The 15,000-nt window shown below is 45.6% G+C and overlaps 35 non-coding genes across 35 annotated transcripts; all 35 read left to right on the forward strand.

The window, feature by feature from the left end:
- Positions 1-52: 52 nt before the first annotated feature.
- Positions 53-171, forward strand: LOC130925218 (5S ribosomal RNA). Its single transcript, XR_009065505.1, has one exon. It is a non-coding gene; the product is annotated as a 5S ribosomal RNA (ribosomal RNA).
- Positions 172-484: 313 nt separating this feature from the next.
- On the forward strand, positions 485-603 carry LOC130924896 (5S ribosomal RNA). The gene has a single exon (XR_009065193.1). It is a non-coding gene; the product is annotated as a 5S ribosomal RNA (ribosomal RNA).
- A 303-nt stretch (positions 604-906) lies between these two features.
- Positions 907-1,025, forward strand: LOC130925453 (5S ribosomal RNA). The gene has a single exon (XR_009065731.1). It is a non-coding gene; the product is annotated as a 5S ribosomal RNA (ribosomal RNA).
- A 303-nt stretch (positions 1,026-1,328) lies between these two features.
- Positions 1,329-1,447, forward strand: LOC130925219 (5S ribosomal RNA). The gene has a single exon (XR_009065506.1). It is a non-coding gene; the product is annotated as a 5S ribosomal RNA (ribosomal RNA).
- A 313-nt stretch (positions 1,448-1,760) lies between these two features.
- Positions 1,761-1,879, forward strand: LOC130924897 (5S ribosomal RNA). Its single transcript, XR_009065194.1, has one exon. It is a non-coding gene; the product is annotated as a 5S ribosomal RNA (ribosomal RNA).
- A 303-nt stretch (positions 1,880-2,182) lies between these two features.
- On the forward strand, positions 2,183-2,301 carry LOC130925455 (5S ribosomal RNA). The gene has a single exon (XR_009065733.1). It is a non-coding gene; the product is annotated as a 5S ribosomal RNA (ribosomal RNA).
- Positions 2,302-2,604: 303 nt separating this feature from the next.
- LOC130925500 (5S ribosomal RNA) lies at positions 2,605-2,723 on the forward strand. Its single transcript, XR_009065775.1, has one exon. It is a non-coding gene; the product is annotated as a 5S ribosomal RNA (ribosomal RNA).
- A 313-nt stretch (positions 2,724-3,036) lies between these two features.
- On the forward strand, positions 3,037-3,155 carry LOC130925445 (5S ribosomal RNA). Its single transcript, XR_009065724.1, has one exon. It is a non-coding gene; the product is annotated as a 5S ribosomal RNA (ribosomal RNA).
- Positions 3,156-3,458: 303 nt separating this feature from the next.
- Positions 3,459-3,577, forward strand: LOC130925221 (5S ribosomal RNA). The gene has a single exon (XR_009065508.1). It is a non-coding gene; the product is annotated as a 5S ribosomal RNA (ribosomal RNA).
- A 313-nt stretch (positions 3,578-3,890) lies between these two features.
- On the forward strand, positions 3,891-4,009 carry LOC130925042 (5S ribosomal RNA). The gene has a single exon (XR_009065333.1). It is a non-coding gene; the product is annotated as a 5S ribosomal RNA (ribosomal RNA).
- Positions 4,010-4,312: 303 nt separating this feature from the next.
- Positions 4,313-4,431, forward strand: LOC130925456 (5S ribosomal RNA). The gene has a single exon (XR_009065734.1). It is a non-coding gene; the product is annotated as a 5S ribosomal RNA (ribosomal RNA).
- Positions 4,432-4,734: 303 nt separating this feature from the next.
- Positions 4,735-4,853, forward strand: LOC130925501 (5S ribosomal RNA). Its single transcript, XR_009065776.1, has one exon. It is a non-coding gene; the product is annotated as a 5S ribosomal RNA (ribosomal RNA).
- Positions 4,854-5,166: 313 nt separating this feature from the next.
- LOC130925446 (5S ribosomal RNA) lies at positions 5,167-5,285 on the forward strand. Its single transcript, XR_009065725.1, has one exon. It is a non-coding gene; the product is annotated as a 5S ribosomal RNA (ribosomal RNA).
- A 307-nt stretch (positions 5,286-5,592) lies between these two features.
- Positions 5,593-5,711, forward strand: LOC130925863 (5S ribosomal RNA). The gene has a single exon (XR_009065894.1). It is a non-coding gene; the product is annotated as a 5S ribosomal RNA (ribosomal RNA).
- Positions 5,712-6,024: 313 nt separating this feature from the next.
- On the forward strand, positions 6,025-6,143 carry LOC130925864 (5S ribosomal RNA). Its single transcript, XR_009065895.1, has one exon. It is a non-coding gene; the product is annotated as a 5S ribosomal RNA (ribosomal RNA).
- A 303-nt stretch (positions 6,144-6,446) lies between these two features.
- On the forward strand, positions 6,447-6,565 carry LOC130925222 (5S ribosomal RNA). The gene has a single exon (XR_009065509.1). It is a non-coding gene; the product is annotated as a 5S ribosomal RNA (ribosomal RNA).
- A 313-nt stretch (positions 6,566-6,878) lies between these two features.
- On the forward strand, positions 6,879-6,997 carry LOC130924899 (5S ribosomal RNA). The gene has a single exon (XR_009065196.1). It is a non-coding gene; the product is annotated as a 5S ribosomal RNA (ribosomal RNA).
- Positions 6,998-7,380: 383 nt separating this feature from the next.
- On the forward strand, positions 7,381-7,499 carry LOC130925865 (5S ribosomal RNA). Its single transcript, XR_009065896.1, has one exon. It is a non-coding gene; the product is annotated as a 5S ribosomal RNA (ribosomal RNA).
- Positions 7,500-7,812: 313 nt separating this feature from the next.
- LOC130924800 (5S ribosomal RNA) lies at positions 7,813-7,931 on the forward strand. The gene has a single exon (XR_009065099.1). It is a non-coding gene; the product is annotated as a 5S ribosomal RNA (ribosomal RNA).
- A 303-nt stretch (positions 7,932-8,234) lies between these two features.
- Positions 8,235-8,353, forward strand: LOC130925223 (5S ribosomal RNA). The gene has a single exon (XR_009065510.1). It is a non-coding gene; the product is annotated as a 5S ribosomal RNA (ribosomal RNA).
- A 313-nt stretch (positions 8,354-8,666) lies between these two features.
- LOC130924900 (5S ribosomal RNA) lies at positions 8,667-8,785 on the forward strand. The gene has a single exon (XR_009065197.1). It is a non-coding gene; the product is annotated as a 5S ribosomal RNA (ribosomal RNA).
- Positions 8,786-9,092: 307 nt separating this feature from the next.
- LOC130925866 (5S ribosomal RNA) lies at positions 9,093-9,211 on the forward strand. Its single transcript, XR_009065897.1, has one exon. It is a non-coding gene; the product is annotated as a 5S ribosomal RNA (ribosomal RNA).
- Positions 9,212-9,524: 313 nt separating this feature from the next.
- LOC130925003 (5S ribosomal RNA) lies at positions 9,525-9,643 on the forward strand. Its single transcript, XR_009065296.1, has one exon. It is a non-coding gene; the product is annotated as a 5S ribosomal RNA (ribosomal RNA).
- A 303-nt stretch (positions 9,644-9,946) lies between these two features.
- Positions 9,947-10,065, forward strand: LOC130925224 (5S ribosomal RNA). Its single transcript, XR_009065511.1, has one exon. It is a non-coding gene; the product is annotated as a 5S ribosomal RNA (ribosomal RNA).
- Positions 10,066-10,372: 307 nt separating this feature from the next.
- LOC130925867 (5S ribosomal RNA) lies at positions 10,373-10,491 on the forward strand. Its single transcript, XR_009065898.1, has one exon. It is a non-coding gene; the product is annotated as a 5S ribosomal RNA (ribosomal RNA).
- A 313-nt stretch (positions 10,492-10,804) lies between these two features.
- LOC130925447 (5S ribosomal RNA) lies at positions 10,805-10,923 on the forward strand. The gene has a single exon (XR_009065726.1). It is a non-coding gene; the product is annotated as a 5S ribosomal RNA (ribosomal RNA).
- A 303-nt stretch (positions 10,924-11,226) lies between these two features.
- On the forward strand, positions 11,227-11,345 carry LOC130925225 (5S ribosomal RNA). The gene has a single exon (XR_009065512.1). It is a non-coding gene; the product is annotated as a 5S ribosomal RNA (ribosomal RNA).
- A 313-nt stretch (positions 11,346-11,658) lies between these two features.
- LOC130925247 (5S ribosomal RNA) lies at positions 11,659-11,777 on the forward strand. Its single transcript, XR_009065533.1, has one exon. It is a non-coding gene; the product is annotated as a 5S ribosomal RNA (ribosomal RNA).
- Positions 11,778-12,080: 303 nt separating this feature from the next.
- On the forward strand, positions 12,081-12,199 carry LOC130925457 (5S ribosomal RNA). Its single transcript, XR_009065735.1, has one exon. It is a non-coding gene; the product is annotated as a 5S ribosomal RNA (ribosomal RNA).
- Positions 12,200-12,502: 303 nt separating this feature from the next.
- On the forward strand, positions 12,503-12,621 carry LOC130925503 (5S ribosomal RNA). The gene has a single exon (XR_009065778.1). It is a non-coding gene; the product is annotated as a 5S ribosomal RNA (ribosomal RNA).
- A 313-nt stretch (positions 12,622-12,934) lies between these two features.
- Positions 12,935-13,053, forward strand: LOC130925448 (5S ribosomal RNA). The gene has a single exon (XR_009065727.1). It is a non-coding gene; the product is annotated as a 5S ribosomal RNA (ribosomal RNA).
- A 303-nt stretch (positions 13,054-13,356) lies between these two features.
- On the forward strand, positions 13,357-13,475 carry LOC130925226 (5S ribosomal RNA). The gene has a single exon (XR_009065513.1). It is a non-coding gene; the product is annotated as a 5S ribosomal RNA (ribosomal RNA).
- Positions 13,476-13,788: 313 nt separating this feature from the next.
- LOC130925043 (5S ribosomal RNA) lies at positions 13,789-13,907 on the forward strand. Its single transcript, XR_009065334.1, has one exon. It is a non-coding gene; the product is annotated as a 5S ribosomal RNA (ribosomal RNA).
- A 303-nt stretch (positions 13,908-14,210) lies between these two features.
- Positions 14,211-14,329, forward strand: LOC130925458 (5S ribosomal RNA). Its single transcript, XR_009065736.1, has one exon. It is a non-coding gene; the product is annotated as a 5S ribosomal RNA (ribosomal RNA).
- A 303-nt stretch (positions 14,330-14,632) lies between these two features.
- Positions 14,633-14,751, forward strand: LOC130925504 (5S ribosomal RNA). The gene has a single exon (XR_009065779.1). It is a non-coding gene; the product is annotated as a 5S ribosomal RNA (ribosomal RNA).
- Positions 14,752-15,000: the final 249 nt, after the last annotated feature.

A 15,000-nucleotide genomic window follows, 5' to 3' on the forward strand; every position in this document is an offset into this window, starting at 1 on the left:
CAGAACAGATCTCCTTCGCCTTTTGTATAGCTATATTTCACAACCTTATCCAGCTTACGGCCATACTACCCTGAGAACGCCCGATCTCGTCTGATCTCGGAAGCTAAGCAGGGTCGGGCCTGGTTAGTACTTGGATTGGAGACCGCCTGGGAATACCAGGTGCTGTAAGCTTTTTGGTTTATTTCATGACAAAGAAAGAACAGACAGATATTGTTGGTATCAACCCTGGTCAATGTACTGTCTTGTTAGTTTTGTGGTTGGAGCTCACATTGGGTTGAGTTTGCAGCTCTCGTTTTCACCCAACTCTGTGCGTTTTAAATGGTGATTACCTCGTTAGCTGCCATTGACAGCACGAGATGACCAGATCACTTGAAACCTAACTTCCCTCAGGGAACCTGACTGAACTGAACTGAACTGGTTCGTCTTTTGTACCAGAACAGATCTCCTTCGCCTTTTGTATAGCTATATTTCACAAATTTTGCCAGCTTACGGCCATACTACCCTGAGAACGCCCGATCTCGTCTGATCTCGGAAGCTAAGCATGGTCGGGCCTGGTTAGTACTTGGATGGGAGACCGCCTGGGAATACCAGGTGCTGTAAGCTTTTTGGTTTATTTCATTAAAAAGAAAGAACAGACAGATCTTGTTGGTATCAACTGAGGTCGATGTACTGTCTTGTTAGTTTTGTGGTTGGAGCTCACATCGGGTTGAGTTTGCAGCTCTCGTTTTCACCCAACTCTGTGCGTTTTAAATGGTGATTACCTCGTTAGCTGCCATTGACAGCACGAGATGACCAGACCACTTGAAACCTAATTTCACTCAGGGAACCTTACTGAACTGGTTCATCTTTTGTACCAGAACAGATCTCCTTCGCCTTTTGTATAGCTATATTTCACAACCTTTGCCAGCTTACGGCCATACTACCCTGAGAACGCCCGATCTCGTCTGATCTCGGAAGCTAAGCAGGGTCGGGCCTGCTTAGTACTTGGATTGGAGACCGCCTGGGAATACCAGGTGCTGTAAGCTTTTTGGTTTATTTCATGACAAAGAAAGAACAGACAGATCTTGTTGGTATCAACTGAGGTCAATGTATTGTCTTGTTAGTTTTGTGGTTGGAGCTCACATCGGGTTGAGTTTGCAGCTCTCGTTTTCACCCAACTCTGTGCGTTTTAAATGGTGATTACCTCGTTAGCTGCCATTGACAGCACGAGATGACCAGACCACTTGAAACCTAATTTCACTCAGGGAACCTTACTGAACTGGTTCATCTTTTGTACCAGAACAGATCTCCTTCGCCTTTTGTATAGCTATATTTCACAACCTTATCCAGCTTACGGCCATACTACCCTGAGAACGCCCGATCTCGTCTGATCTCGGAAGCTAAGCAGGGTCGGGCCTGGTTAGTACTTGGATTGGAGACCGCCTGGGAATACCAGGTGCTGTAAGCTTTTTGGTTTATTTCATGACAAAGAAAGAACAGACAGATATTGTTGGTATCAACCCTGGTCAATGTACTGTCTTGTTAGTTTTGTGGTTGGAGCTCACATTGGGTTGAGTTTGCAGCTCTCGTTTTCACCCAACTCTGTGCGTTTTAAATGGTGATTACCTCGTTAGCTGCCATTGACAGCACGAGATGACCAGATCACTTGAAACCTAACTTCCCTCAGGGAACCTGACTGAACTGAACTGAACTGGTTCGTCTTTTGTACCAGAACAGATCTCCTTCGCCTTTTGTATAGCTATATTTCACAAATTTTGCCAGCTTACGGCCATACTACCCTGAGAACGCCCGATCTCGTCTGATCTCGGAAGCTAAGCATGGTCGGGCCTGGTTAGTACTTGGATGGGAGACCGCCTGGGAATACCAGGTGCTGTAAGCTTTTTGGTTTATTTCATTAAAAAGAAAGAACAGACAGATCTTGTTGGTATCAACTGAGGTCGATGTACTGTCTTGTTAGTTTTGTGGTTGGAGCTCACATCGGGTTGAGTTTGCAGCTCTCGTTTTCACCCAACTCTGTGCGTTTTAAATGGTGATTACCTCGTTAGCTGCCATTGACAGCACGAGATGACCAGACCACTTGAAACCTAATTTCACTCAGGGAACCTTACTGAACTGGTTCATCTTTTGTACCAGAACAGATCTCCTTCGCCTTTTGTATAGCTATATTTCACAACCTTTGCCAGCTTACGGCCATACTACCCTGAGAACGCCCGATCTCGTCTGATCTCGGAAGCTAAGCAGGGTCGGGCCTGCTTAGTACTTGGATTGGAGACCGCCTGGGAATACCAGGTGCTGTAAGCTTTTTGGTTTATTTCATGACAAAGAAAGAACAGACAGATCTTGTTGGTATCAACTGAGGTCAATGTATTGTCTTGTTAGTTTTGTGGTTGGAGCTCACATCGGGTTGAGTTTGCAGCTCTCGTTTTCACCCAACTCTGTGCGTTTTAAATGGTGATTACCTCGTTAGCTGCCATTGACAGCACGAGATGACCAGACCACTTGAAACCTAATTTCACTCAGGGAACCTTACTGAACTGGTTCATCTTTTGTACCAGAACAGATCTCCTTCGCCTTTTGTATAGCTATATTTCACAACCTTTGCCAGCTTACGGCCATACTACCCTGAGAACGCCCGATCTCGTCTGATCTCAGAAGCTAAGCAGGGTCGGGCCTGGTTAGTACTTGGATTGGAGACCGCCTGGGAATACCAGGTGCTGTAAGCTTTTTGGTTTATTTCATGACAAAGAAAGAACAGACAGATCTTGTTGGTATCAACCCTGGTCAATGTACTGTCTTGTTAGTTTTGTGGTTGGAGCTCACATTGGGTTGAGTTTGCAGCTCTCGTTTTCACCCAACTCTGTGCGTTTTAAATGGTGATTACCTCGTTAGCTGCCATTGACAGCACGAGATTACCAGATCACTTGAAACCTAACTTCCCTCAGGGAACCTGACTGAACTGAACTGAACTGGTTCGTCTTTTGTACCAGAACAGATCTCCTTCGCCTTTTGTATAGCTATATTTCACAAATTTTGCCAGCTTACGACCATACTACCCTGAGAACGCCTGATCTCGTCTGATCTCGGAAGCTAAGCATGGTCGGGCCTGGTTAGTACTTGGATGGGAGACCGCCTGGGAATACCAGGTGCTGTAAGCTTTTTGGTTTATTTCATTAAAAAGAAAGAACAGACAGATCTTGTTGGTATCAACTGAGGTCGATGTACTGTCTTGTTAGTTTTGTGGTTGGAGCTCACATCGGGTTGAGTTTGCAGCTCTCGTTTTCACCCAACTCTGTGCGTTTTAAATGGTGATTACCTCGTTAGCTGCCATTGACAGCACGAGATGACCAGACCACTTGAAACCTAATTTCACTCAGGGAACCTTACTGAACTGGTTCATCTTTTGTACCAGAACAGATCTCCTTCGCCTTTTGTATAGCTATATTTCACAACCTTATCCAGCTTACGGCCATACTACCCTGAGAACGCCCGATCTCGTCTGATCTCGGAAGCTAAGCAGGGTCGGGCCTGGTTAGTACTTGGATTGGAGACCGCCTGGGAATACCAGGTGCTGTAAGCTTTTTGGTTTATTTCATGACAAAGAAAGAACAGACAGATATTGTTGGTATCAACCCTGGTCAATGTACTGTCTTGTTAGTTTTGTGGTTGGAGCTCACATTGGGTTGAGTTTGCAGCTCTCGTTTTCACCCAACTCTGTGCGTTTTAAATGGTGATTACCTCGTTAGCTGCCATTGACAGCACGAGATGACCAGATCACTTGAAACCTAACTTCCCTCAGGGAACCTGACTGAACTGAACTGAACTGGTTCGTCTTTTGTACCAGAACAGATCTCCTTCGCCTTTTGTATAGCTATATTTCACAAATTTTGCCAGCTTACGGCCATACTACCCTGAGAACGCCCGATCTCGTCTGATCTCGGAAGCTAAGCATGGTCGGGCCTGGTTAGTACTTAGATGGGAGACCGCCTGGGAATACCAGGTGCTGTAAGCTTTTTGGTTTATTTCATTAAAAAGAAAGAACAGACAGATCTTGTTGGTATCAACTGAGGTCGATGTACTGTCTTGTTAGTTTTGTGGTTGGAGCTCACATCGGGTTGAGTTTGCAGCTCTCGTTTTCACCCAACTCTGTGCGTTTTAAATGGTGATTACCTCGTTAGCTGCCATTGACAGCACGAGATGACCAGACCACTTGAAACCTAATTTCACTCAGGGAACCTTACTGAACTGGTTCATCTTTTGTACCAGAACAGATCTCCTTCGCCTTTTGTATAGCTATATTTCACAACCTTTGCCAGCTTACGGCCATACTACCCTGAGAACGCCCGATCTCGTCTGATCTCGGAAGCTAAGCAGGGTCGGGCCTGCTTAGTACTTGGATTGGAGACCGCCTGGGAATACCAGGTGCTGTAAGCTTTTTGGTTTATTTCATGACAAAGAAAGAACAGACAGATCTTGTTGGTATCAACTGAGGTCAATGTATTGTCTTGTTAGTTTTGTGGTTGGAGCTCACATCGGGTTGAGTTTGCAGCTCTCGTTTTCACCCAACTCTGTGCGTTTTAAATGGTGATTACCTCGTTAGCTGCCATTGACAGCACGAGATGACCAGACCACTTGAAACCTAATTTCACTCAGGGAACCTTACTGAACTGGTTCATCTTTTGTACCAGAACAGATCTCCTACGCCTTTTGTATAGCTATATTTCACAACCTTTGCCAGCTTACGGCCATACTACCCTGAGAACGCCCGATCTCGTCTGATCTCAGAAGCTAAGCAGGGTCGGGCCTGGTTAGTACTTGGATTGGAGACCGCCTGGGAATACCAGGTGCTGTAAGCTTTTTGGTTTATTTCATGACAAAGAAAGAACAGACAGATCTTGTTGGTATCAACCCTGGTCAATGTACTGTCTTGTTAGTTTTGTGGTTGGAGCTCACATTGGGTTGAGTTTGCAGCTCTCGTTTTCACCCAACTCTGTGCGTTTTAAAATGTGATTACCTCGTTAGCTGCCATTGACAGCACGAGATTACCAGATCACTTGAAACCTAACTTCCCCCAGGGAACCTGACTGAACTGAACTGAACTGGTTCGTCTTTTGTACCAGAACAGATCTCCTTCGCCTTTTGTATAGCTATATTTCACAAATTTTGCCAGCTTACGACCATACTACCCTGAGAACGCCTGATCTCGTCTGATCTCGGAAGCTAAGCATGGTCGGGCCTGGTTAGTACTTGGATGGGAGACCGCCTGGGAATACCAGGTGCTGTAAGCTTTTTGGTTTATTTCATGACAAAGAAAGAACAGACAGATATTGTTGGTATCAACCCTGGTCAATGTACTGTCTTGTTAGTTTTGTGGTTGGAGCTCACATTGGGTTGAGTTTGCAGCTCTCGTTTTCACCCAACTCTGTGCGTTTTAAATGGTGATTACCTCGTTAGCTGCCATTGACAGCACGAGATGACCAGATCACTTGAAACCTAACTTCCCTCAGGGAACCTGACTGAACTGAACTGAACTGGTTCGTCTTTTGTACACATCTCCTTCGCCTTTTGTATAGCTATATTTCACAACCTTTGCCAGCTTACGGCCATACTACCCTGAGAACGCCCGATCTCGTCTGATCTCGGAAGCTAAGCAGGGTCGGGCCTGGTTAGTACTTGGATGGGAGACCGCCTGGGAATACCAGGTGCTGTAAGCTTTTTGGTTTATTTCATGACAAAGAAAGAACAGACAGATCTTGTTGGTATCAACTGAGGTCAATGTACTGTCTTGTTAGTTTTGTGGTTGGAGCTCACATTAGGTTGAGTTTGCAGCTCTCGTTTTCACCCAACTCTGTGCGTTTTAGATGGTGATTACCTCGTTAGCTGCCATTGACAGCACGAGATGACCAGACCACTTGAAACCTAACTTCCCTCAGGGAACCTGACTGAACTGAACTGAACTGGTTCGTCTTTTGTACCAGAACAGATCTCCTTCGCCTTTTGTATAGCTATATTTCACAAATTTTGCCAGCTTACGGCCATACTACCCTGAGAACGCCCGATCTCGTCTGATCTCGGAAGCTAAGCAGGGTCGGGCCTGGTTAGTACTTGGATGGGAGACCGCCTGGGAATACCAGGTGCTGTAAGCTTTTTGGTTTATTTCATTAAAAAGAAAGAACAGACAGATCTTGTTGGTATCAACTGAGGTCGATGTACTGTCTTGTTAGTTTTGTGGTTGGAGCTCACATCGGGTTGAGTTTGCAGCTCTCGTTTTCACCCAACTCTGTGCATTTTAAATGGTGATTACCTCGTTAGCTGCCATTGACAGCACGAGATGACCAGACCACTTGAAACCTAATTTCACTCAGGGAACCTTACTGAACTGGTTCATCTTTTGTACCAGAACAGATCTCCTTCGCCTTTTGTATAGCTATATTTCACAACCTTTGCCAGCTTACGGCCATACTACCCTGAGAACGCCCGATCTCGTCTGATCTCGGAAGCTAAGCAGGGTCGGGCCTGGTTAGTACTTGGATTGGAGACCGCCTGGGAATACCAGGTGCTGTAAGCTTTTTGGTTTATTTCATGACAAAGAAAGAACAGACAGATCTTGTTGGTATCAACCCTGGTCAATGTACTGTCTTGTTAGTTTTGTGGTTGGAGCTCACATTGGGTTGAGTTTGCAGCTCTCGTTTTCACCCAACTCTGTGCGTTTTAAATGGTGATTACCTCGTTAGCTGCCATTGACAGCACGAGATGACCAGATCACTTGAAACCTAACTTCCCTCAGGGAACCTGACTGAATTGAACTGAACTGGTTCGTCTTTTGTACCACAACAGATCTCCTTCGCCTTTTGTATAGCTATATTTCACAAATTTTGCCAGCTTACGGCCATACTACCCTGAGAACGCCCGATCTCGTCTGATCTCGGAAGCTAAGCATGGTCGGGCCTGGTTAGTACTTGGATGGGAGACCGCCTGGGAATACCAGGTGCTGTAAGCTTTTTGGTTTATTTCATTAAAAAGAAAGAACAGACAGATCTTGTTGGTATCAACTGAGGTCGATGTACTGTCTTGTTAGTTTTGTGGTTGGAGCTCACATCGGGTTGAGTTTGCAGCTCTCGTTTTCACCCAACTCTGTGCGTTTTAAATGGTGATTACCTCGTTAGCTGCCATTGACAGCACGAGATGACCAGACCACTTGAAACCTAATTTCACTCAGGGAACCTTACTGAACTGGTTCATCTTTTGTACCAGAACAGATCTCCTTCGCCTTTTGTATAGCTATATTTCACAACCTTTGCCAGCTTACGGCCATACTACCCTGAGAACGCCCGATCAGATCTCCTTCGCCTTTTGTATAGCGATATTTCACAAGCTTTGCCAGCTTACGGCCATACTACCCTGAGAACGCCCGATCTCGTCTGATCTCGGAAGCTAAGCAGGGTCGGGCCTGGTTAGTACTTGGATGGGAGACCGCCTGGGAATACCAGGTGCTGTAAGCTTTTTGGTTTATTTCATGACAAAGAAAGAACAGACAGATCTTGTTGGTATCAACTGAGGTCAATGTACTGTCTTGTTAGTTTAGTGGTTGGAGCTCACATTTGGTTGAGTTTGCAGCTCTCGTTTTCACCCAACTCTGTGCGTTTTAGATGGTGATTACCTCGTTAGCTGCCATTGACAGCACGAGATGACCAGACCACTTGAAACCTAACTTCCCTCAGGGAACCTGACTGAACTGAACTGAACTGGTTCGTCTTTTGTACCAGAACAGATCTCCTTCGCCTTTTGTATAGCTATATTTCACAAATTTTGCCAGCTTACGGCCATACTACCCTGAGAACGCCCGATCTCGTCTGATCTCGGAAGCTAAGCAGGGTCGGGCCTGGTTAGTACTTGGATGGGAGACCGCCTGGGAATACTAGGTGCTGTAAGCTTTTTGGTTTATTTCATTAAAAAGAAAGAACAGACAGATCTTGTTGGTATCAACTGAGGTCAATGTACTGTCTTGTTAGTTTTGTGGTTGGAGCTCACATCGGGTTGAGTTTGCAGCTCTCGTTTTCACCCAACTCTGTGCGTTTTAAATGGTGATTACCTCGTTAGCTGCCATTGACAGCACGAGATGACCAGACCACTTGAAACCTAATTTCACTCAGGGAACCTTACTGAACTGGTTCATCTTTTGTACCAGAACAGATCTCCTTCGCCTTTTGTATAGCTATATTTCACAACCTTTGCCAGCTTACGGCCATACTACCCTGAGAACGCCCGATCTCGTCTGATCTCGGAAGCTAAGCAGGGTCGGGCCTGGTTAGTACTTGGATTGGAGACCGCCTGGGAATACCAGGTGCTGTAAGCTTTTTGGTTTATTTCATGACAAAGAAAGAACAGACAGATCTTGTTGGTATCAACCCTGGTCAATGTACTGTCTTGTTAGTTTTGTGGTTGGAGCTCACATTGGGTTGAGTTTGCAGCTCTCGTTTTCACCCAACTCTGTGCGTTTTAAATGGTGATTACCTCGTTAGCTGCCATTGACAGCACGAGATAACCAGATCACTTGAAACCTAACTTCCCTCAGGGAACCTGACTGAACTGAACTGAACTGGTTCGTCTTTTGTACCAGAACAGATCTCCTTCGCCTTTTGTATAGCTATATTTCACAAATTTTGCCAGCTTACGGCCATACTACCCTGAGAACGCCCGATCTCGTCTGATCTCGGAAGCTAAGCATGGTCGGGCCTGGTTAGTACTTGGATGGGAGACCGCCTGGGAATACCAGGTGCTGTAAGCTTTTTGGTTTATTTCATTAAAAAGAAAGAACAGACAGATCTTGTTGGTATCAACTGAGGTCGATGTACTGTCTTGTTAGTTTTGTGGTTGGAGCTCACATCGGGTTGAGTTTGCAGCTCTCGTTTTCACCCAACTCTGTGCGTTTTAAATGGTGATTACCTCGTTAGCTGCCATTGACAGCACGAGATGACCAGACCACTTGAAACCTAACTTACCTCAGGGAACCTGACTGAACTGAACTGAACTGGTTCGTCTTTTGTACACATCTCCTTCGCCTTTTGTATAGCTATATTTCACAACCTTTGCCAGCTTACGGCCATACTACCCTGAGAACGCCCGATCTCGTCTGATCTCGGAAGCTAAGCAGGGTCGGGCCTGGTTAGTACTTGGATGGGAGACCGCCTGGGAATACCAGGTGCTGTAAGCTTTTTGGTTTATTTCATGACAAAGAAAGAACAGACAGATCTTGTTGGTATCAACTGAGGTCAATGTACTGTCTTGTTAGTTTTGTGGTTGGAGCTCACATTTGGTTGAGTTTGCAGCTCTCGTTTTCACCCAACTCTGTGCGTTTTAGATGGTGATTACCTCGTTAGCTGCCATTGACAGCACGAGATGACCAGACCACTTGAAACCTAACTTCCCTCAGGGAACCTGACTGAACTGAACTGAACTGGTTCGTCTTTTGTACCAGAACAGATCTCCTTCGCCTTTTGTATAGCTATATTTCACAAATTTTGCCAGCTTACGGACATACTACCCTGAGAACGCCCGATCTCGTCTGATCTCGGAAGCTAAGCAGGGTCGGGCCTGGTTAGTACTTGGATGGGAGACCGCCTGGGAATACCAGGTGCTGTAAGCTTTTTGGTTTATTTCATTAAAAAGAAAGAACAGACAGATCTTGTTGGTATCAACTGAGGTCGATGTACTGTCTTGTTAGTTTTGTGGTTGGAGCTCACATCGGGTTGAGTTTGCAGCTCTCGTTTTCACCCAACTCTGTGCGTTTTAAATGGTGATTACCTCGTTAGCTGCCATTGACAGCACGAGATGACCAGACCACTTGAAACCTAATTTCACTCAGGGAACCTTACTGAACTGGTTCATCTTTTGTACCAGAACAGATCTCCTTCGCCTTTTGTATAGCTATATTTCACAACCTTTGCCAGCTTACGGCCATACTACCCTGAGAACGCCCGATCTCGTCTGATCTCGGAAGCTAAGCAGGGTCGGGCCTGGTTAGTACTTGGATTGGAGACCGCCTGGGAATACCAGGTGCTGTAAGCTTTTTGGTTTATTTCATGACAAAGAAAGAACAGACAGATCTTGTTGGTATCAACCCTGGTCAATGTACTGTCTTGTTAGTTTTGTGGTTGGAGCTCACATTGGGTTGAGTTTGCAGCTCTCGTTTTCACCCAACTCTGTGCGTTTTAAATGGTGATTACCTCGTTAGCTGCCATTGACAGCACGAGATGACCAGATCACTTGAAACCTAACTTCCCTCAGGGAACCTGACTGAACTGAACTGAACTGGTTCGTCTTTTGTACACATCTCCTTCGCCTTTTGTATAGCTATATTTCACAACCTTTGCCAGCTTACGGCCATACTACCCTGAGAACGCCCGATCTCGTCTGATCTCGGAAGCTAAGCAGGGTCGGGCCTGGTTAGTACTTGGATGGGAGACCGCCTGGGAATACCAGGTGCTGTAAGCTTTTTGGTTTATTTCATGACAAAGAAAGAACAGACAGATCTTGTTGGTATCAACTGAGGTCAATGTACTGTCTTGTTAGTTTTGTGGTTGGAGCTCACATTTGGTTGAGTTTGCAGCTCTCGTTTTCACCCAACTCTGTGCGTTTTAGATGGTGATTACCTCGTTAGCTGCCATTGACAGCACGAGATGACCAGACCACTTGAAACCTAACTTCCCTCAGGGAACCTGACTGAACTGAACTGAACTGGTTCGTCTTTTGTACCAGAACAGATCTCCTTCGCCTTTTGTATAGCTATATTTCACAAATTTTGCCAGCTTACGACCATACTACCCTGAGAACGCCTGATCTCGTCTGATCTCGGAAGCTAAGCATGGTCGGGCCTGGTTAGTACTTGGATGGGAGACCGCCTGGGAATACCAGGTGCTGTAAGCTTTTTGGTTTATTTCATTAAAAAGAAAGAACAGACAGATCTTGTTGGTATCAACTGAGGTCGATGTACTGTCTTGTTAGTTTTGTGGTTGGAGCTCACATCGGGTTGAGTTTGCAGCTCTCGTTTTCACCCAACTCTGTGCGTTTTAAATGGTGATTACCTCGTTAGCTGCCATTGACAGCACGAGATGACCAGACCACTTGAAACCTAATTTCACTCAGGGAACCTTACTGAACTGGTTCATCTTTTGTACCAGAACAGATCTCCTTCGCCTTTTGTATAGCTATATTTCACAACCTTATCCAGCTTACGGCCATACTACCCTGAGAACGCCCGATCTCGTCTGATCTCGGAAGCTAAGCAGGGTCGGGCCTGGTTAGTACTTGGATTGGAGACCGCCTGGGAATACCAGGTGCTGTAAGCTTTTTGGTTTATTTCATGACAAAGAAAGAACAGACAGATATTGTTGGTATCAACCCTGGTCAATGTACTGTCTTGTTAGTTTTGTGGTTGGAGCTCACATTGGGTTGAGTTTGCAGCTCTCGTTTTCACCCAACTCTGTGCGTTTTAAATGGTGATTACCTCGTTAGCTGCCATTGACAGCACGAGATGACCAGATCACTTGAAACCTAACTTCCCTCAGGGAACCTGACTGAACTGAACTGAACTGGTTCGTCTTTTGTACCAGAACAGATCTCCTTCGCCTTTTGTATAGCTATATTTCACAAATTTTGCCAGCTTACGGCCATGCTACCCTGAGAACGCCCGATCTCGTCTGATCTCGGAAGCTAAGCATGGTCGGGCCTGGTTAGTACTTGGATGGGAGACCGCCTGGGAATACCAGGTGCTGTAAGCTTTTTGGTTTATTTCATTAAAAAGAAAGAACAGACAGATCTTGTTGGTATCAACTGAGGTCGATGTACTGTCTTGTTAGTTTTGTGGTTGGAGCTCACATCGGGTTGAGTTTGCAGCTCTCGTTTTCACCCAACTCTGTGCGTTTTAAATGGTGATTACCTCGTTAGCTGCCATTGACAGCACGAGATGACCAGACCACTTGAAACCTAATTTCACTCAGGGAACCTTACTGAACTGGTTCATCTTTTGTACCAGAACAGATCTCCTTCGCCTTTTGTATAGCTATATTTCACAACCTTTGCCAGCTTACGGCCATACTACCCTGAGAACGCCCGATCTCGTCTGATCTCGGAAGCTAAGCAGGGTCGGGCCTGCTTAGTACTTGGATTGGAGACCGCCTGGGAATACCAGGTGCTGTAAGCTTTTTGGTTTATTTCATGACAAAGAAAGAACAGACAGATCTTGTTGGTATCAACTGAGGTCAATGTATTGTCTTGTTAGTTTTGTGGTTGGAGCTCACATCGGGTTGAGTTTGCAGCTCTCGTTTTCACCCAACTCTGTGCGTTTTAAATGGTGATTACCTCGTTAGCTGCCATTGACAGCACGAGATGACCAGACCACTTGAAACCTAATTTCACTCAGGGAACCTTACTGAACTGGTTCATCTTTTGTACCAGAACAGATCTCCTTCGCCTTTTGTATAGCTATATTTCACAACCTTTGCCAGCTTACGGCCATACTACCCTGAGAACGCCCGATCTCGTCTGATCTCAGAAGCTAAGCAGGGTCGGGCCTGGTTAGTACTTGGATTGGAGACCGCCTGGGAATACCAGGTGCTGTAAGCTTTTTGGTTTATTTCATGACAAAGAAAGAACAGACAGATCTTGTTGGTATCAACCCTGGTCAATGTACTGTCTTGTTAGTTTTGTGGTTGGAGCTCACATTGGGTTGAGTTTGCAGCTCTCGTTTTCACCCAACTCTGTGCGTTTTAAATGGTGATTACCTCGTTAGCTGCCATTGACAGCACGAGATTACCAGATCACTTGAAACCTAACTTCCCTCAGGGAACCTGACTGAACTGAACTGAACTGGTTCGTCTTTTGTACCAGAACAGATCTCCTTCGCCTTTTGTATAGCTATATTTCACAAATTTTGCCAGCTTACGACCATACTACCCTGAGAACGCCTGATCTCGTCTGATCTCGGAAGCTAAGCATGGTCGGGCCTGGTTAGTACTTGGATGGGAGACCGCCTGGGAATACCAGGTGCTGTAAGCTTTTTGGTTTATTTCATTAAAAAGAAAGAACAGACAGATCTTGTTGGTATCAACTGAGGTCGATGTACTGTCTTGTTAGTTTTGTGGTTGGAGCTCACATCGGGTTGAGTTTGCAGCTCTCGTTTTCACCCAACTCTGTGCGTTTTAAATGGTGATTACCTCGTTAGCTGCCATTGACAGCACGAGATGACCAGACCACTTGAAACCTAATTTCACTCAGGGAACCTTACTGAACTGGTTCATCTTTTGTACCAGAACAGATCTCCTTCGCCTTTTGTATAGCTATATTTCACAACCTTATCCAGCTTACGGCCATACTACCCTGAGAACGCCCGATCTCGTCTGATCTCGGAAGCTAAGCAGGGTCGGGCCTGGTTAGTACTTGGATTGGAGACCGCCTGGGAATACCAGGTGCTGTAAGCTTTTTGGTTTATTTCATGACAAAGAAAGAACAGACAGATATTGTTGGTATCAACCCTGGTCAATGTACTGTCTTGTTAGTTTTGTGGTTGGAGCTCACATTGGGTTGAGTTTGCAGCTCTCGTTTTCACCCAACTCTGTGCGTTTTAAATGGTGATTACCTCGTTAGCTGCCATTGACAGCACGAGATGACCAGATCACTTGAAACCTAACTTCCCTCAGGGAACCTGACTGAACTGAACTGAACTGGTTCGTCTTTTGTACCAGAACAGATCTCCTTCGCCTTTTGTATAGCTATATTTCACAAATTTTGCCAGCTTACGGCCATACTACCCTGAGAACGCCCGATCTCGTCTGATCTCGGAAGCTAAGCATGGTCGGGCCTGGTTAGTACTTAGATGGGAGACCGCCTGGGAATACCAGGTGCTGTAAGCTTTTTGGTTTATTTCATTAAAAAGAAAGAACAGACAGATCTTGTTGGTATCAACTGAGGTCGATGTACTGTCTTGTTAGTTTTGTGGTTGGAGCTCACATCGGGTTGAGTTTGCAGCTCTCGTTTTCACCCAACTCTGTGCGTTTTAAATGGTGATTACCTCGTTAGCTGCCATTGACAGCACGAGATGACCAGACCACTTGAAACCTAATTTCACTCAGGGAACCTTACTGAACTGGTTCATCTTTTGTACCAGAACAGATCTCCTTCGCCTTTTGTATAGCTATATTTCACAACCTTTGCCAGCTTACGGCCATACTACCCTGAGAACGCCCGATCTCGTCTGATCTCGGAAGCTAAGCAGGGTCGGGCCTGCTTAGTACTTGGATTGGAGACCGCCTGGGAATACCAGGTGCTGTAAGCTTTTTGGTTTATTTCATGACAAAGAAAGAACAGACAGATCTTGTTGGTATCAACTGAGGTCAATGTATTGTCTTGTTAGTTTTGTGGTTGGAGCTCACATCGGGTTGAGTTTGCAGCTCTCGTTTTCACCCAACTCTGTGCGTTTTAAATGGTGATTACCTCGTTAGCTGCCATTGACAGCACGAGATGACCAGACCACTTGAAACCTAATTTCACTCAGGGAACCTTACTGAACTGGTTCATCTTTTGTACCAGAACAGATCTCCTACGCCTTTTGTATAGCTATATTTCACAACCTTTGCCAGCTTACGGCCATACTACCCTGAGAACGCCCGATCTCGTCTGATCTCAGAAGCTAAGCAGGGTCGGGCCTGGTTAGTACTTGGATTGGAGACCGCCTGGGAATACCAGGTGCTGTAAGCTTTTTGGTTTATTTCATGACAAAGAAAGAACAGACAGATCTTGTTGGTATCAACCCTGGTCAATGTACTGTCTTGTTAGTTTTGTGGTTGGAGCTCACATTGGGTTGAGTTTGCAGCTCTCGTTTTCACCCAACTCTGTGCGTTTTAAATGGTGATTACCTCGTTAGCTGCCATTGACAGCACGAGATTACCAGATCACTTGAAACCTAACTTCCCCCAGGGAACCTGACTGAACTGAACTGAACTGGTT

This window comes from Corythoichthys intestinalis, chromosome 11, assembly GCF_030265065.1.
Source record: "Corythoichthys intestinalis isolate RoL2023-P3 chromosome 11, ASM3026506v1, whole genome shotgun sequence".
In the NCBI taxonomy this organism is placed as follows: Eukaryota; Metazoa; Chordata; class Actinopteri; order Syngnathiformes; family Syngnathidae; genus Corythoichthys; species Corythoichthys intestinalis.